A 20668-nucleotide genomic window follows, 5' to 3' on the forward strand; every position below is an offset into this window, starting at 1 on the left:
AATGAACTGAAATGTGCAAAATCCAACATACCAGGGCTAGGCGTTTTTTTCTCGATTAATTCGAAATAACATTTAAAGACGAATTTGTTTTGTATCAAATCGGGGTATCGCGATTTCTTATATAAAAACCATTAGATACATTATAATTGCACCACTGCGCTTTGGTTTACTCTCTGTATTAGGCTATACCTGACTGCCTGTCAGGGTTTCAATCATGATAGTGAGGGACTGAACACAGATTGGACAGCCTAATTTAACCCAATGCATGAAGTTGTGGGAATGCATTGCAAAGCTGCATGGTGCAATTACAACAAATACAAGCATTTACCTTAAGTTGTGTATTTTTGTCTTTTTAATACCGTTGGATCAAACGCGCTATGATCCACTTCGCTATTCCAGCACTGCCTGACGAGGGGATTTACATTCAGACTAGCAACAAGTAAAATCCTACATGAATTCACGCTTTATTAAGTCACGTCTGTGTGGATTGTCAAGACAAATTCCCTCATCATGTCGATAAACTCGATCTCTCTACACGTATGAAGGACGGAAAATCTGCCATGTTAAACAACCGCGCCGATCTTATAGTTTGAACCGCGCTGATCGGCTGCTCAGGCTGGCTTCTGTAAAGATCAGCCTATACAGATCACACAATCTCAATAAACACCATGTAAACATATAAATATTTCGATGAATATTGTTAACGGAATATTTATAACGACATGATCTTGCTTTTGGTTATATGCCGGCTTTGAGCTCTTTACGCGCGCGCTCTCTCTCTCTCACAAACCGGAGTTGAGATGCGCTGCAAAAGAGCGCTACACACTCGCCGCACACACTGGCGAGATAACAGATGCTAAAGTCCACGGAATCAGTTTTTATTTGTTACTTGTTCTTATTTTAAAATGCCTTTTATTCTTAAAACTGGGTAACATATTCTCCCTCGGAGGTATTGGAGTTTAATACCGTGGTGCGCTTTAACCAACACCGCCCTGGAAGTTTACACACTGCTTATAGGCTTACAGCTCTAGTGTGTTATGAATTGCATGTTTTAAATGATAGGGAGACATGCTACGTTTAGTTTTTATTGAAAAATGTAAACAATAACCTTGTACACAGTGAAATAATAATTTTTGAATGGCTTGTCTGTTGGCGGCGTAGCTATATAAATGGAGTAAGCATATTTTTTATTAATATTAAAACACATTATTACAAACTAAGCCATCCTTTGTTTTTTGTTTTTTATCTGTATATTTTCTATCAAACGAAAATGCAATGATTTTTTTTTTTTTTTTTTTGGTTTTCATTTTATTAGAATGATTATAGCTAATTATTAGGCGGTACATTTTCTCCATATTGGCTCTGATTGCGTTTACAGATATTTAAAAATAGACCTTTGGCTCAAAAGCATTAATGCCTTTTAATTTCAGCGCTGTATTTTGACAGATTTCGGCTTCAGTTATTCAACCTTTCAGGTATACCAGCCTTAGTTTTGCGACTTGACTTGTGTGGCGTCTGTCTGCGGGTGACAGCGAGAGATCAGGCCTCAGATTCGATGTGTGGCCGCACGTCACAGTTACTTCACAGCATTTTTTAAATATTGGCTCATCTAAATTAACTTTTCAGTCGATTAAAATCCGAAATATTGCCACACAGACAAAACAAACTTCGTTTTTTGAAGAGAGCGGCTTCAGTGATAAAAGACGCACACACACACACACACACACACAAAATGAGTATGCCTTACGTATTTATGGCTATTGATAGGCTCTTGATAGACTAGGAACAGCCTATCATTCTGCTATTATTCATATATTCTGTTCAAAGATTTTTGTGTTCATCCTTGCTACAAGCAAAAAATAAATAAATAAATAAATAAGAAAGAAATAAACCTAATTGAAACAATTTATATAGCCTATGGCATGGCCATTAAAATACAATGGTCCTTAACCAGATAGTTTTTCAATTTACTTATAAAGATATTCCCAACAAACACATTTACGTTGTAGCGATGTCTGCACAACGTTGTATTTTTTCAAAGACAACGTTGCCGCTTACGTGTTCGCTACATTGTCACAACGTAGAAATGTAAGACGTGAGAAGGCTGTAGCAACGTTGTCGTGCGACATTCAGCAACCGCGAGGCGGCGTTCTTACTACTTGTATTAATATTTTTTGTGGCAGTTTATCAATACTGCCTAGAATACAGGATAAGCAGCAATTCTTTTCCAGTATTGCTTAATATTAAATATTGTTCATTTATTTTTCCTATTTCATTTAACAACTGCATGTGTAAACTTTAAAGTGTAAAAATGCCACACAAATGAATATAATCAAACTTTTTATTCTATATTTCACAACATTTAATACATATAGTACACATCTAATTATAAGCAAACAGTTTAAAATAAAGTTAAATATATATATATATATATATATATATATATATATATATATATATATATATATATATATATATATATATATATATATATATATATAATTACACTAAAGGGTAAACAAACAAGAAAAGTAAACAAGAAATTATTAAAATGTAAATAAATGACACTGGGCAGTGAAGCTCTGGATTGGAGAATACAGCAGACTGGGGAGCGCAGCTGAAGACCAGTCGTAGTTGTTGGTATGGAGAAAGCAGTCAGAGGAAGAAACAAATTCAACGGATAATCCAGCTTCAGAGATCCACAGCAGACAAGTCAAAATAGGCAGTGAACAAGAGAGGACAGATCAGAGCTTGACACCACAGCACTACACAGTAAATGACTATGACTATAGCAAGTTATTGAAGTTTCAGACATTTATTGTAATTTCATTACATATAAAATCTCCAGTGAGTAATTATGTAGCCTACTTTATTTTAATGTTTAAATAATATATCATATACCAAAATTACATACAATTAAATAAATTTAGAGATACAGGGAAAACAGGTTTGAGTTAACAGAAGTCAGAGTTAGTCTCTGAATACTTACTTAAATTATGAGTAGAGAAAGAAGAGGTCCTGTAGTTGTGGCGTTGCTCACTGTAAATGGAATGTTAAACTTAGTGTAATTTCAATAACAGCTGTACAAAATAATAAAGTAATTTTTCATAGGCATGATCAATTTTCCACATTATGGACATGCTGTTTTAGGTAACATAACTACATTTAATAGTAAATAGAATAGTATACTTCTTACCTCATCCAATTCTTCTTTCCATAGATCAGGAATTACAGCAACACTGATCTGAGGTGAATTCAACAGCTGAAAACATTCTGAAAGACAAGTTATATAAATAATTTGAAAACAACAGTGAGTGGTTAAACAATAGAGTTTTATGCAACTTGCACATAATTAAAATCCAGAAATTATCAATAGAAAATTACCTCCATGTAAAAATAGCCTGTTGAGCAAAGAAAAGAGTGGGTTTTAAATAAAACATCAAAAGACCAATCAAAATAGAAATTTAGACTAGCAGACCTTTTAATTACTATCTATATTAATTAGGCATATGAACATCAATTTATATAGGCCTACTTTAACTTATAGGGATAGCTTACCCAAAACTGACAATTCTGCCATTTAGCCTCATCCTTTATTTGTTGCAAACGTATTTAGCTTTTTTTTCTGCTAAACAATAAAGAAGATATATTAAATAAAGCTGGAAAACTGTAACTATTTAATTCCATAGTGTTTTCCTACTATGAAAGCAAATGCTTACAGTCTTTAGTGTTCAACAGAATAAAGAAACTTAAAGGTTTGGAATCACTTATTATTTTTAGGGCAAATAATTCGTGAGTACATATTATTTTTGAGTGAACTGTTCCTTTAACGGGACGCAATCTGCACAGAGATGTTTTGTATTTAAAAGTCATTTTGTGTGTTTTGTAAAAAGTGGGTCGGCTCGTGTGATGAAGTGTCATACTAACTGATCACGATGGATATGGAAAAAACTGAACTTCAAAAACATTATTGTCCATTTGACCAAAGACAAGGCGTAGGTAAATAATCAGGAAATGTTTTATCGAGAGATTTAACATAATGATTTTAATGTTGTTGCCGTCCGTGAACGGAATGCCGAAATGTTACTCGCTCGTAATAACTCCATTACGGCTTTTGTGTGTGTGTGTGTAATGTTGGAACAGATTGTTGTCGAAATCGTATGTTTGTTTGAATATTCACGATTTACGTATCTTATTTACCAAGAAGAAATAAAGCAATACGTCTCCTCGGTCGTTGATGAATGAGACGACGGCTTGTTGAAATTTAAACTGATTTAGCTGTGACCAGTAAATGTTGAACAGTGGTCGTCCACGCAACCTAAAGTATGCGGCCCTCATGATGTTTAAATGGCAACCTTATGACATCGTTGTGACAACGTTTAGCAACAACGTAGAATCCTCAACCTTTTTGCAAGGTTGGTACAACGTTGTAGGAAGGTCGCTACGTTGAGGCAACGTTGTGTGTTTGTTGGGTTGTTACTTCAGTCATGTTGGAAAAAAAAATCGAAATCTTGAATCGGTCAAACTTTATAAAAAAAAATCTAGATTTTTATTTGCCAAATCGCCCAGCCATATGACATATGCATCTTATAATTGGGAGGGTTTTCTGTAAAAGAAGACCATATTCATCAATCTACTCCGATGTATGTGACCGGGGCACTCTCCTGAGTTCAACGAGGCAAAATTATGTTAGAACAACAACAGCAACAAGGAGCAAAACATGCAGCATTGCTGAAGTGGTTTAAAGGAAAGCTCTTAAATTTGTTTATATAATTAACAGAATTTATAAAAATATTAAGGTTTGTTATCGTTATTGTGAAAGTGTTGTTTTTTTCGGTTCTTTCAATGTGCATTCGTGTCGTACGCATGCATGTCATTTGAGTTTTTGGAATGAAAAGATTTGTATTAAAATTATTTGTGTATAATATTCCTTATTTTAAATGTGCATTACATGCTGGATTTTCGATAGCAACCTAGCAAGCAGTTGATGTGTTTTTTCATGTTCATTTCGACATATGAATTTTGTCATCATTGTCATTAAACGTGTCATATTTGAGGGCAAAAGGAAAAATAATTCGTGCCCCCTCAGTTTTCATAAGGGATTAGTTGAGTCAAAAGTTAAAATAATTCTGTCGTTAACTACTAACAACAACGTTCTGAACACACGTGTATAAATTTGATATTATGAAAAGGCAAAAGAAAATTGCGAAATGAAAGCGATAGTCCAGAGATGCGATCCCCACGTCGAGCCAGGCTGCAACAGTGCAGGTCTCCAGCCGGGTCTTGAACCCGGGTCTTTCTTGTTGCGAAGCGAGCGCGCTACCCATTGAGCCACTGAGTCGCCGTACCGGCCGCGGGAAAAAAACCCGTCTTTTATAGAGTGATCTCTGCCGGCTGACAAGGAAACGATCGAGGAATGCCTCAATTCCTGCATAAATAAATATAGAAACAATCAATAGTGCGGCCTGATAAATGGTCAAGTACATTGCACCAATGTTGGAGAAATAGGACAATATTGAAAAGAAATAATAAAAAAAATTCATTATTTATCAGCCTGCACTATTCCTTAGTTGTGTATTTATTTAAGCAGGGATTTGTGGATGTATGTACTTATTCATTTATTTATTTGCATATTTATTTATTGTTTAATTTATGCAGGGATTTATGGATTTTTCAGCTGGGAGGTGTGGTCAGCCATAGCTTGTGGTCAAGGACGACAAAAGGTACAAATGTAAAAACAAATAAAAAATGGCCCCGGGCCCCATCGGCTGCATAGGATCCGAAACTTGAGGCCGAATCTTGTTGCCAATTGATATCGCTTGTTTTGGGTCACTTTGGAAGAGCTCAATTTGAACAGCCGTCCTGGCACCCAGGGTCCGTAACCGAGCAGTTTGGCATACTGCCTTTTATACATACGGTAGGAGCGCTGTTTCTCATCGACGGTAGGCCACATTTTCAACCATCGCCTAGACTGCAAAGGTAGACGCCACCCATCTCCTCGAGAAACATGCTGTCATTTTGGCTTCTTTAAATCTTAGTTTTATTCCATTTGTAGCCGTTTTAAAGGGCAAAGTGCGCTGCCCAGAATGCATTGCGGCAACGAACGACCAATCAAGGGGATTGCTGTGCCAGACCTGTCTTTTCCGCCTTCTGTGTGGAAATCATGTCGAGAACGGCAAACAATACTGTGTACTAGGACGAGGGAGTGCGAGGCGGGCCTGGGGGACACGTAAAGGCCCGTGGACACTTACAACTCGCCCAAGTTGGCCGTTTGATTGACAGACGATCCGGCCGCTATGCTTTGACCACGCCCCGAGGGCCATGAAGAGAGACCCAGGCATGCAAACGATTAATCCGCCCTCTTACGGTTTAGTAGATCCGTCACTTTTGCTCTTGCTTGATATTCCGGCATTTTGTGCTTTGAATTATGTGTTGGGGTATCGGGAGTGGCGCAAAAAGGGGGTATGCAGTGTATGCGGCGCATAGGGGCGCCACACATGGGGGGCGCCATTGTGCCAAAACTATTTTTGAAATTATGCGTGTTATTATACATATTAAACAAAATAAATATATATATTTGGTTGAAAAAATGTGTATCCTGCATTTTATATGAATATACAATTGTATTTTATTGAATACAAAATTATACCACCCCTCCCTCTTCGTTGACCTTTTGATTGATCCGTTGCTCGGTTACAGTCACATGTTCAAAATGGAGAGAAGAGTAAAGAGACGTGGAGTGGGAAATAGAAAACAAAAAGAGAACAAACAATGCCTTAAAATGAAAACTGCCATGACAAATTGGATAAGGGATTGGTAAGCTTAACCCACACTATTATTACCATACTTTTAATCAACTTCTAATGTTTTTGGGAGCGACGGGCTGCCATATAATGAATTATTTATTATCCCCATTCAGTCTCTGCATGGGCTTTTACCTAACATAAATGCAATGACAATTAGTTTTGTTTATGCTAATTTAACATAATATTAGTTGTATTTAAAACAAAACATGTTTTCATATTATTAAGTGTGTTTGTCTGTTCACACACTCGAATCTCAAAGTATCCGCTTTCATGCATCTTCAAATCGCGTGTATAAAAGCCGTCTTTATCACTATGTGGCGCGTCCGTCACTCAGCACCGTTATACTGAATCAGAGGGTGGATAAGAGCGGCATAAAGCTTTACTGGAAAAGACGTGAATGCGGCCGTTTTTACATCTATTTCATCGTGCTGTCAATCCAAAATAATGCGAAAGCTTAATTCTCTTAAACAGTTCTTGCAATTATATCACATGAGATCGACTCTGTGTAGCTGCTACTTTCACCTTTCATAGAAACATTACAAATGCGGGAGAAATACGGGAAAATACACACACAGAAGAGCAGATAGAATGGTAAAATATGGTAGAATTAATTTAGCAAAAACGAGAGGGTTTATTGGAATGAATTGCATTCGTTGGCACACACGTTTTAATTCAAATTCATTCAAAACAATAACATGCAGTCATGCATTCAAGTGTAAAGTTTATGTAAAAGTTTTATCAAAATAAACTGTCAAATCATACTTACAGTTGAGCTCAAAAGTTATAAGAGTAATAACTTAGAGTAATATAATTATAAGAGTAATAACAAAATGTGTGTTTAAAAGTACATACCTAAATATTATGGCCAGACAGAATCTGCTAAATATTTTTGCTATTTCTGCTGGGACTTTTGTAAAAAATCTGCGGAATGATTTTAGGATTATCATAACTAAAAACAGATAAAAACTATATATATATACATAATATGGAATAAAAAAATTATATCTTCAATTTTATTTAATATTTACAATGCAAATCAAATTAGATCCACTTATTTGGTAAACAAAGCAAGTCGCTAATATATCTAATAATGTTTCTACTAAAAGGCAGAAAATACTACTTTACCAACTGTAAATAAATCATATGAACATTTTATATTACTATTATTATATTACAATAATATTAGTGAAATGAATTTAAAAACTGAGTAAATATAAATGTACACACATTTACACAATTAAATACAAAGACTCAATGATGGGCTAAAAATCTGTAGAAAACTGCTGATTTCTGCGCACGCAGATACCGTGTGGGCCTACTGAATATGTTTCAGACAAAATAGAAAATAATATTTTGATTAAAAAATTCCCCTATATAAATTTTATATATTTGATTATAATGATTCTTAACCCTGGTTTAAACTGACACATGAACAAATATTCAGAATATTCACATTTTTTGAAACTGAGATGTTTATTAATCCTATAAAGATCCATTTTTATACCATATACATGTTTTTATAAATTTATTAAATATCATATTGATACATTAGGCATTTTGGTAACCTTTTGGATTTGTGCTCAAAACTAGTTCAATTTAGTTCCCAAAAAGTTGGCCCATAATATTTTGATAAAATAAAACATTTCAGGAAGTTTGTCTCTATTGTTTTACCTTAAACATTGTACAGTCTTTTTTATTTCACTTTGTGAAAGGTGTGATAGCAGTTTCAGTCAATTGTTCATGCGAAGACAGACCTTACACCCCTCACATATGCATGTGAGAAGTGATTACATTTTAAGTTCTTTTGCCTCCCATATCTATCATTTTGTTTTGACAAATGTACAAAAAGTACAAAAACAAGACATGTCAAGGTGCTATAATCATTTGGTGCGGAAAACGGAACTAAGAAGAAATTTGGGTTGGGATGAGATGTAATTCTTTGGGACTTTACATTGGTGTTATTATACTTTTCTATTTCATACAATTTCAGTTGCGTTCAGAACTTTGACATGCTGATGAAAAAAAAAAGTGGGGGGGGGGGTTGGGTAAAGTGGGGCGCAAAACTTGAAATCGCATACCCCACAGTAAATGTGCAGTTGCACCCCTGGCGTGATATAAAAGAGTTACTGCATGATGTGTAGGTTGTCTATCACTTGCTGGGTAATAGTCATTTCACAATTTTATATAATTTAAAAAAAAAAAAAAAAAAAAAATTATATATATATATATATATATATATATATATATATATATATATATATATATATATATATATATATATATATAAAATTATTTATAAAGTGTAAATATATCAACTGCCAAAGTCAAACTTAAAAAAACAATGTTGCCACTTAATAGGAACTGTGTGAATGTAATGTTTATCATGGCTTTACTCCATCCATGATAAGTAACATGTCTGTAATCTCAACATGATTGGAATTATTTGGCCGGAAACAAAGTCTCTGCACGCAGTCCATTCATGAATTTGTCGGGAGAGTAGGCGGGACCATCTCCAGTTTTGGAAAGCTCATTGGATGGTTATACTTCCCCTTTAACGTATTGGCTCCTTGGAGTCACGGTCGAGAGTTCAGAGTGTAAAGGCCGGCGGCCATTTTGTAGATCAGATCGCTATAATGTTTATGCGTGAAAGTATGGCTCCACTCTCACCAGCAGCTGTTTTGGATATTAGTACACCTTTCCATGGATGTATATCGACGAATGAAGGTGTTGTGGACATATGTTCATGGATTAGATTGCCTGGTCATTTGCCTTCGAACTATTTCAGCTGTCGGAATGTTATGGATCTGCTGACAAGCGGGAGGCTGAGAGGTGAGTTCTTCATTTAAAGCGTTCTATTCACGCTGATCTCGCCAGACTTCCCTTTAAGCATGCACGTTACCGAAAGTGGACCGCTAACGTTAGGTGATCCGTGAGTTCGGCTTCATTCCGGTGGCTTGAATCGCCGGCGTCATAAGTTTGGACGAAGTTGTGGCTTGTGTAGTGAGCGGCAGATGAAGTAGAAGATGGAAGAGTTGATATGCCGGCTTCTTGCGGGGATTCTGGCTCGATTGCTGGCGAGGCAGCTGCTGGAGTTTTGAGGAGAGCGGGCTTCTGGTTGGAGAAGTTGTTGTTGATGATGATGATGATTGTTTGTTTGTTTGTTTGTTTGTTTGTTTGTTTGTTCTTCCATGCCAGAAGGTTGAATGATGGTGAAGCGTAGTTTAAATGCTGGAGCGTTTGTAGCGGGAAGCATTCTTCCAAAACGAAGATAGTGCAATGAGGAGAAAGTGATCCATTTATATTAAGCTAGGATCATTCTGATTGGATTATTACTGATTACGGATGAGTGGCCAGCGGTGCACAATCATATCACGTGCTCCTCTCGAAATTAGTTTATGAAACTTCACTTATACAGCTACTTTATATTTTATTTTGTATTTTTTGGATTCTCCATTTACTCAATGTGAAAGCATTCCTTAATCCACAGAAATAGCACAAATATAAGACCGTTTTGGATTTTAAGACCACCTGCACTAAAACTAGATGCAATACTGATAGTTCCCATGTTCTTCAGCATAAGCAATAAGAGCCTGGGTTTTGAAAGAACAGCTTTGTCAGAGGGGATCTGAGATGTGCTAATTGGTTGATGTTCAGTGTTGTCTTGTTGTGTTGACAGGCTTTTAAAGCGGACAAATGAAAACATAATGTAAAGTCTTCAATTAATTTTCTCAGAAAATGTAAGAATTAAGTTAAAAATTAGTACAAATCAATTAAGTTTTTTTTCAGATAAGAAAAAAAAAAAGTCTGAAGTATGATGTTCACTGTTCTTACAAGAAATTTCAGGATTTTGAGAAAAAGGCAGAATTTTAAGTTTTAAACTCTGAATATTAAGAATAACAATATCAGAATTCAGTGTTATTTCTTATTTTGCAGAATTATGAGATTGCTTTTTGCAGTCTCCAGAATTCTTGGGATAAATAATTCTGACTTTTCCCTTCAAAATTAGGGTTTGACATCTTACAGTTTGATTATTTTTTCCCAGATTTACATTTCATAGTTCAGACTTAAAAAAAATTCTGAATATTAGATTAATTACTCTTACCCCATTAAAATTCCGAGTTTAAATCTCACAATTATGATCTTTGTGTTGTTGTGATCTTGGTTTTGAGTTCTGAAATTCTGACATTTAGTCTTATGAGTTTACATCTCACAACTTTGATTTTTCCAACTCAGGCTCATACTGAAAACGTACCGCTATATACATTTCTGAAGTGCACCAAATAAGTTCCAGGAGCTACGTTTTATTGCAGTTTTTTTTTTTCCGCGAATCCACCTGAGGCCGCTTTGTATGCTTTTTCAGAACTCAAATGTCTCTCATGAGTACCATTGGCCACCAGAGGCTCCTGACAACTGACTGAATGACTAACTTGACTGACCAATCTATTGACCCACCCTCCTTCTTCCCTAAACCCAACCAATAGTGTTTTTAGAAGCACATATTGACCCAACCAACCACTCCCCTTAACCAAAATTTTCAAATAAAATCCAGAAAAAGCAAAGCCCTTGCCTGATTTTGACCACATTTTCAGATTTTACCACATTCTCACCCTGTTATTCACTTGTATGTATGTATGTATGTATATATATATATATATATATATATATATATATGGGTCAATGACGTGACGCTCATTTTTTTGTGTCCATGTCTTTTAAATAAATTCAAGTAGGTTACAGTTTCAAAATAAATAAGCAAATTACTTGCATACATTCTCTATTTTGAGGACCAAGTTTAATTTTTTGGTTTTAATCCATTTTAAGAAAATTTTTAGGGGATTATTGCAAGAATGTCAATGTGGTGTAACCAAAAAAAATTGGTACCAAATAGTTTACCTTGTTTAAAAAATGTGAAAGCCTCAATGAAACATTGTATCGGCTAGTCTGGCATAATTTTACATTAGATATATTTAATAGTAAATAAAGGTAAATATAGCACAATTGTTTTAAATATTATATTTCATTTGGGGAATTTTTTCTGTCACCTCAAATTTCTGAAATGTCAAGATGGTGTAACCACCATTTATTGAGCCATTTTGTTAATATTGTGCACAAGACAGTTAGACAGGAAATTGAATCACAGAGAAGAACTCTTGATAAGACTAATTGCTGCATGCAAAGGTTAGTAACTCTTTTTAAAATGTGAGATACTTTGACCTTTTTAAGGTATGGTCAGCTATTCTTAGATATGCATGTCAAATGGTAAGACCCCAGAAATGCACTGATAATTGTTCATAATTATAAAAATAAGTATTATATTTAAAAGTTAAATTTGAAATATTCCCACCAAGCCCATGTGCTTACATAGATGTTATTGATAATGCCTGTCAAATTTCATTTTGAGTTGAAATGTCAAGGGGTGTAACTGGTTACACCATTTGACTCATATAGCAGGAGTCTTTCTGTCAGGGGTCAATTTAGTCAAATATCATTAGTTCATGATGCTGATCAAAAATGCGACATAAATTAAACTACTATTTGTGTTCATAGTGTAGATTATTTATTTATTTTTGTTTGAGAAATAGGTGCTTAATCCACAACCTTACTATTAAAGCTTTGTAAACATAGGATAAAATTATTTTACTGCACAACATGAATGTTTTTTTTTTGTTTATGTTAATCCATGTTTATATTCACACAATATAATGTACACACTCTCTCATTCACACACACATTCATACACTACAGTCAATTTAGTTTTTCTAATTCACCTATACCGCAAGTCTTTGGACTGTGGGGGAAACTGGAGCTCCCAGAGGAAACCCATGTCAACTCCACACAGTAAGCCATCCTGGTCCATCTTGGACTCAAACCAGCAACCTTGTTGCTGTGAGACAACTGTGCTAACCACATTAGCCACTGTATCACCCTCCTTTGAAATGTTGTAAGTATTTTTTTTCTTCTTGAGAAAGTCTTATTTCTTTTAGTTTGGATAGAATAAAAGCAGTTTTTAAAATGTTTAAGCAGTTTTTAAGGTCAATATTGTTAGCCTTCTTAAATACAGAACAAACCACAGTTACCCAATGACTTGGCCAATAGATCTTACTTGCCTAATTAACCTAATTACATTTTTAAATGTCACTTTAGGCTGAATACTAATGTCTTACAAATTATCTAGTCAAATATTATGTGCTGTCATCATGGCAAAGATTACGGAAGAAATCAGTTATTAGAATTTAGTCATTTAAACTATTTTGTTTAGAAATGTGTTGACAATAATATTCTCTCTGTTAAAGAGCACTTGGGAATTTCTTTTTTAAATAAAAGAAAAAACTAACATGGGAAATGAAACAAGGCTGACAAGCCTCTATAGACTGAGTGCACACAGCCTTAAGTTTTGGAGGTTTTCATACTTGATGCGCTTGCTGTTGTACTATTATTATTAACAACTGGAGGTGACTCGGAGGAACTTTAATGATGAAAAGTTGTGAAGAACAAGTCAGAAGTTGCTAAACAAATGAATTGCAGTTGAAATCAGTTTTGTTTGGGTTTTTTTACAGCATGTCTGATAAAAAATTTTCTTCTGGAGAAAGTCTTATTTGTTTTATTTAGGCTAGAATAAAAGCAATTTTTAAAAGCCATTTTGAGGTAAAAAATTATTGGCCCTTTTAAGCTTTTTCCCCGCGATAGTCGACAGAACAAACCATGGATATACAATAACTTATCTAATTACTCTAACCTGCCTAGTTAACCTAATTAAGCCTTTAAATGCTACTTTAAGCTGTATAGAAGTGTCTTGAAGAATATCTAGTCTAATATTATTTACTGTCATCATGGCAAAGAGAAAATAAATCAGTTATTAGAGATGAGTTATTAAAACTATTATGTGTTGAAAATGTGTTGAAAAAATCTTCTCTCTGTTAAACCGAAATTGGGGGAAAAATAACAGGGGAGCTAATAGCTCAGGGGGACTAATAATAATTCTGCATAATTCTGAAGTTAACTGTATAAAATAAATAGTTTGTGGATAAGTTGTGGATACACTCATGAAATTATTTGTTGTCAGTCAGTCGTGTATGCTTACAAAAATTGGCCTTTAATCCCAGCACCAAGGCAACAACGAGTAAGCAGCAGTTCTTACGTACTAGTGATTTACGTACAGTGTTTGGCAAATTGTTTCTAAATAGCTTAAAAGTAAAATAGTGGATTTTTTTCTAATATCATCTACTTATTTTTATTTTAATTAAGCCAACTGAAAAGAAACAGTGATGGAAAAGGTGTTAAATGTTAAACATGTTTCTTTAGTTTGTTAATATTCTATTGATGAGGGCCACACATTTAATGTAAAGGATGTTATTACTTGGTGTATTAAAGTTCAGCAACCTGGTTTCATTGTTCTAAACACATTTGTCAATGACAATCCCACTGAAATTGTTGACTATCATTCTTAATTTGAATTGATTTTAATTGTCAATTTCAAAATCTTTGGCTGTAGAAGCAACACTGTCAGGTGGTGTAACTGGTTTTTGTCAATTGGTGTAACCAGTATTTTACATAAAAATATAATTATGTACATGGAAATAATGTGAAATTAAAATTAAAACACTTAGTTTAGTGTAATAAAATAGTTTTTAACATTTTTTACATAATTTGTCAAAGATTATTTAGAAACCAGAAGTGTTTTTAGCATGTGTCTGGCCGAATATTGCAAAAACTCATTAAAATGTACATTTAGAGATAATGCGAATACAATAAATGTTATTGTGGTATTTTAAAATGAAGTATTTATTTCAGTGTGTACACTTGCATATCATCTAGAAGGAGTAAATTTTTTAATATTTCACAATTTTTGGCAGTTACACCATTTGACATTTTCAGTTGCATTCAGTCTTAATGTCTGTAAAAAATGGTGTAAATGTTATTTTTAATTACATAAAATCAACATGAATACAATCTGTACATTTTAAAATATCTGACGGATGCTTTTAAATCAACTTTGTAAAAGATTTTTAAATTTCCCATCTTGCCAAACCTGTTTTGACACTGACCCATATATATATAGGATTCTGTTCTTTCTTATTTACTTTCTGGAACCATTTATCTCTGGACTCAAACCCTGTTGTTGTGGTCAACTCCTCTCTGTGTTACAAGTCCACCGTTGTATGTGGTGAGCTAACTGGACAAACTGGTAACAGCAGGAAAGCGGTCCACATGGAGGTAATCAGTCAGCTGGTTACCGCGAAAAAGAACGGCTTCATACTGCCCCATACCGTTTGTTTAAAAGACAAAATGCAGCCATACATACTTCTGGCCACATAATTTGTGATCTCCAGAAATGTATGTGGGGTGCATTTTCATAATCAGGCTATGTTGCAAATTTGTTGTAAATTTTGTAATGTTTTGTTTCAAAATCAAGACTTCTTTTCTGAGTTCTGAGTTTAAATCTTACAGTTAACATTTTTTCTTAAAGTTCTGAATTTAAATCTCACACTTCTGACTTTTTTTTCAGGATTTTGAGTTTAAATTGAAATATACATTTTCCTATCAGAATTCTGTGTTTACACATCACTATTTTGGCTTTTTTGCTGGAATTCAGATTTTACGATTTGCACTTTTGTATATTGTGACCTGATTGTGAAAGAGAAAAAAACTAGTTTTAGCTCAATTGTCATGTTTTTCTTCTGGCTGGATCTTTCAACTAACTCTCAGAAGACAAGAGAAAATATGAATCTAATGAAACAAGCCTTTTTAAAGCATCATCATATGCTGTTATAAAGGCAAATAACCCCATTAATAACATATATGGAGCCTTACAGCATTTAAAGCTTATTTCCTCAAACTCAGCTGACATATTGTCAGTAAGTGTGGCTGGATGGTTTTAGGCAGCAATCTGCTCACCGTGGCATCAGATAACAGATTAATTGCCTTGTGTGGACCTGCGTGCGGATGGCCATTTGGGATGTTGAGATCCTCATATCAAGTTTCAGCAAAGAGAATCGAATGTTTGGTGATAACAGTGTGCTGGAGACACAATGTAATGGAACCCAGACAAAATCTACAAGTTAATCTGCACATTTATCATTTTCTAAACAATAATCAGCATTCTGTGTGTTGGCCACTAGCAGCGCCTCCTCTGAGTTGGCAAAAAGCAACACTGAATAAAGAAATCAATAACAGTAAGTGAGAGGATTTGGCCAGGCGGAGTAAACAGAAAGCGTTCAGTGATTGATGTGCTGATGTTTCAGACCAGAGCTGCACGCCGATTTCCCACACGCAAATATTTGACCGCATGGTTATTTATACTTCTCTTTAAATACAGTGGCAGCAGGACACACACGTTACCTGCCGTGTGCAGAGTGTGGTTTTTATACCTTTTTTCTTGGAATGTTTTACATTTTTGTTTTTATTGGCAAAAAATAGTTACATGCAATAAATTCAGTGTACAATATAACGTCGCCCTGAATTCTCTGGTTTGATTAAAATTAATATTAAGATGAAAAACATTGATGAAGCATTGCTTCTTTTTCTTTGGTTTAACCAGTGGTCCTCAAACATTTTTCATCAAGTACAACCTCAGAAGAAATTGTCTCTCCAAGTACCACCATAATGAGCAGTATTGAAATACAGCGTAGTCAGCCCAGTAAAGCAGCTACAGTTCTGCACAGTTCAAAAAGTGGCAGATTAATTCCTGTAATTAAGAATATTTATTATTGTCAGCCACTTTAAACATAAATAGTCTGAACGTTAACACTGTACTGTGCTATGTAAAATGTAAAAAAACAAACTAAAATAAGTCAACATTTAAATTAAAATCTGTAAAAGGTAAAAAGAAAAGTGCAGTACTTAAATGTAAAGTATTAACATATAGTAGCCAATTCATCAACATCTGAAAATGTTGCCTGGACAGAAATATAGGCTATATGTCATATAATGAATATTATTATATGTAAATCATTTTTGATAAATTTTTAAATATTTGTAGCATGTACATATTACATAATTGATTCCTCTGCGTACCACTAGAAGGAAGCCCGTGTACCACTAGTGGTACACGTACCACAGTTTGAGAACCACTGGTTTAAACAATATTTAATATCACAATGTAGAATGTTCATACTGTACAGTTGAAGGCAAAATTATGAGACCTGTGTGTGTGTATGTGTATATATATTATATATATATATATATATATATATATATATATATATATATATATATATATATATATATATATATATATATATGCTACCTGAAAAAAAGTCTTGTCGATGATCCCATATGTGGGAGCAACAAATAATAACTTGAGTTCTAGTTGATCATTTAGAAAAATGGCAGAAGGTAGAATTTTCTGATGAATCGTCTGTTAAACTATGTGCCAATCATCACAGAAACTGCAGAAGACTTACTGGAACCCACATGGATCCAAGATTTTCACAGAAATTAATCAAGTTTGGTGAAGGAAAAATCATGGTTTGGGGTTAATTCATTGTGGTGGTGTGCAAGAGATCTGCAGAGTGGATGGCAACATCAACAGCTTGAGTTATCAAGACATTTGTGCTGCCCATTACATTACAAACGACAGGAGAGGGCAAATTCTTCAGCAGGATAGCGCTCCTTCTCATACCTTAGCCTCCACATCAAAGTTCCTGAAAGCAAAGAAGGTGAAGGTGCTCCAGGATTGGCCAACCAAGTCACCAGAGATTAACTTTATTGAGAATGTCTGGGTTAAGATGAAGGAGGAGGCATTGAAGAGGTATCCAAAGAATCTTGATGAACTCTGGGAGTCCTGCAAACGCTTTCTTTGCCATTCCAGATGACTTTATTAGTAAGTTATTTGAGTCGATTGCAGAGATGTGTGGATGCAGTCCTCCAAGCTCATGGGAGTCATGCGCAATATTAATTCTTTTTTCCACTGCAGCATGACTTTATATTCTGTACTGTACATTATTTCTGTAAAGTGATAATACTTTTGTCTAAGCAAAGTCAAACCTTACTGTTTTAATTAATAATTACAAATCAAGTCATGATCATATTTTATTCTGGTTAAATAAGTAATCTAGAGGCCTTTGCCTTTCATATTAGCCACTTCTGATACCAAATGATCAACTAGAAGTCAAGGTATTAAACCAAGCAGATTGTGTTAAAGCAGCTTAACATAGATCCGTTGATTCTGATAGGAACAATCAATTGTTCAGAATTAATTTAGCACATTTCCTGTCATTTTTAATAGAGCAACACATTTTTTACAATACTTGCTATAATATTTTTGTTTTCTTCCAGAGAAAGTATTATTTCTTTTAGTTTGGCTAGATTAAAAGCAGTTTTAAGTTGTATTTTTAAGGTAAATAATATTTTCCCCTTAGTAAATTTTGTTTTCGATTGTCTACAAAACAAACCACTGTTGTGCAATGATTTGCCGAATTAAACTAACTTGCCTAGTTAAGCTAGTTACGTCTTTAAATTGCACTTTTGGCTGAATGCTAGCATTTTGCAAAACATCTATTAAAGGGTATGTATACTGTTTTTAGAAAATAGTTATTAAAACTATTATGTTTAAAAACGTTTTGAAAAAATCTTCGGTCACTTTATTTTGATGGTCCGTTTGTTGAATTTTAATTACATTGCATCTACATGCCAACTAATTCTCATTCGATTATAAATAGACCGTTAGGTTGGGGTTGGGGTTAGTGTGAATTGACATGTACTTGCAAAGTTTCTTATAGTCAGTTAAATGTCTGTTGAAGGAGCAGTATCAACAGATATTAAGCAGACAGTCTACTATTACTCAAATGGACCATCAAAATAGTGTTATCAAAACATTTCTATACTAAACAGCACTTTATATATATATATATATATATATATATATATATATATATATATATATATATATATATATATATATATATATATATATATATATATATATTTTTTTTTTTTAATTTACAGGAAGGCTAATTATTTTGACTTCTACTATATACACATATTAACAGGTAGCATAGGACAGAAGTAGATTTACCCAGCAATAATCTTCTTTCACAGACTTGTAAAAATATTCTGTAATCATAAAATGCACCAGAAATGCAGTGTGGAATAAACCAGTTTAATCCCACCAGCCTGAATTTCTACGTCTGCATTGCAGTCCACAATGGTGACTCAGAAACACAGAAATCACTCTGCACAGGCAAATGTGTGAAGATCCCTGTGAATAGAGGTGGGAGAGGCAGCCAGTTTCATACACCAAACTGTTGGGCTTGCTTAATTGTTTAGTGCTGTGTGCCGTTGTCATTTTTATTAGTTGAATTTCCCCCTGGATATTTATATTTAGCATTGATTCAGATTTATTTATTTATTTATTTATTTTTAGTAATTTTAGAAGTTTTTTTGGGGGGGAGTGGGGGGTTGGGCTCTAAAGAGAAAAACTGTCTAAAATATGAGCCCTGTGTTTGCATGCTGTTGCATGCATGCCATGGTCAAAGTTCAAAGTTTCTCAATATTCCGCTTTGTGGATATTATATTCATGTACAGTTGAACATATCTATGCATAAATTGCACAAAGTCAGCTCAAAAATTGTGCCCACACTTGTTAGTAGTATGTTTGCTTTTGCTGCTTGCAATTTTTAAAAATATATTTAAACATTAAAGATTTTTTTGTTTCGTTTTCATTTTACGACCAGGTGCATTCAGAATTTTCGGTTTTGGCACAGATTTTTAATTGCAGTGCATCCCTACTTAAAACTTGTGAGTTAGTTTCCAAGGCAATGTTTGTTTTATTTATTTTTTTTTTTTATAGCTGCACACAATGAGTCATGCAGAAGTAGAAGATGCTAAAAATGGTATGTGAAAGTCTCTCAGTCTCTCAAACTGATGAGAAACCTCCAACCCAGGCTCATTCTGAAAACGTACCTCTATATACAATTCAGGAGAACGCCAACCACGTCCCAGGAGCTACGTTTTTTGCAGTAGTCTTTTTGAGATCTCAAGTTTTTCTCGCAAGTACCATTTGCACCTGCTGTTCTCGCGTAAATCCACCTGAGGCCGCTGTTGACTGACTGATGACTGACTGAATGACTGACCGACTGACCGATTGACTACATTTAAATTTGCAACGTCAATATGACATTATGTTGACAACCTGTGCCTGCAGGGTAATTACCCTAACTTGCCTAATTAACCTAGTTAAGCCTTTACATGTCGCTTTAAGATGAATACTAATAGCTCGAAAAATTCTGACTGTAATCATAGCAAAGATAAAATAAATCAGTTATTTGACATGAGTTATTATGTTTAGAAATGTGTTGAAAAACTTCTTTCCTGCAACTGTACGTCTGTATCCAGTAAATCCATGTACATTTTCCCAAGCTTTACTCTGTTTTCTGACTAAAGTATGTGATGTTAGATGGTGTGGCAGAGGGTGGACTGTCTCTGGAATATATGTCTGGCTCTAATCGTTCCCCTGAGATCCTCGAGAGTTATCAGTGTTTACAGTATGGGTCGAGCAGAGAACGACCCCCCACCTTCTCTCTCTATTCTCGGTGGTCTGAGCTCATGTTGTCATGGTGAAGATGATCTCATAGTGCTGTACACAGCTGGAGTAAACACTGCCCTCCGCAGTCCTGATGCCACCTGCTCAGGGGACATATCCATCTTCACATTACAGCAGTTTCAACATCAAATTTGCTGTACAGAAAGAGATGGACTGAAGGTGACAGCTTGTTAAGCTGTGATGTATGGCGGGACGATATGACAAAAGTCTAATATCACAATACAAGTCATCTCATATCCCCATAACTATTTATATCATGATATAGTACCATTTTTGTAAATTCAAGCACTTAGTAGTTTATATATACAGTTGAAGTCAA

General features: G+C 34.6%; 1 protein-coding gene and 2 long non-coding RNA genes across 9 annotated transcripts in view; 2 read left to right on the top strand and 1 right to left on the bottom strand.

The window, feature by feature from the left end:
• Window positions 1-20668, top strand: part of slc4a3 (solute carrier family 4 member 3) — a 208743-nt gene that overhangs the window by 55046 nt on the left and 133029 nt on the right. For 3 of the 7 annotated variants that reach the window (XM_073911534.1, XM_073911533.1, XM_073911535.1), the window contains exon 1: window positions 9429-9635. The exons of the other annotated variants lie outside the window; for them this stretch is intronic. The gene's annotated coding sequence lies outside the window, so the exon portion shown is untranslated. Of the gene's footprint in view, window positions 1-9428; window positions 9636-20668 lie in introns of those variants that run through there. 7 annotated transcript variants of the gene reach the window in all.
• Window positions 2569-4271, bottom strand: LOC103911691 (uncharacterized). The gene is made up of 5 exons (XR_002459547.3): window positions 4222-4271; window positions 3385-3401; window positions 3197-3273; window positions 2990-3039; window positions 2569-2689 (listed from the first exon to the last, which is right to left on the bottom strand). It is a non-coding gene; the product is annotated as an uncharacterized lncRNA (long non-coding RNA).
• On the top strand, window positions 9429-16615 carry LOC141376206 (uncharacterized). Its single transcript, XR_012385631.1, has 2 exons — window positions 9429-11488; window positions 15088-16615. It is a non-coding gene; the product is annotated as an uncharacterized lncRNA (long non-coding RNA).

Source organism: Danio rerio, chromosome 9 (genome assembly GCF_049306965.1).
Source record: "Danio rerio strain Tuebingen ecotype United States chromosome 9, GRCz12tu, whole genome shotgun sequence".
NCBI classification, from domain to species: Eukaryota; Metazoa; Chordata; class Actinopteri; order Cypriniformes; family Danionidae; genus Danio; species Danio rerio.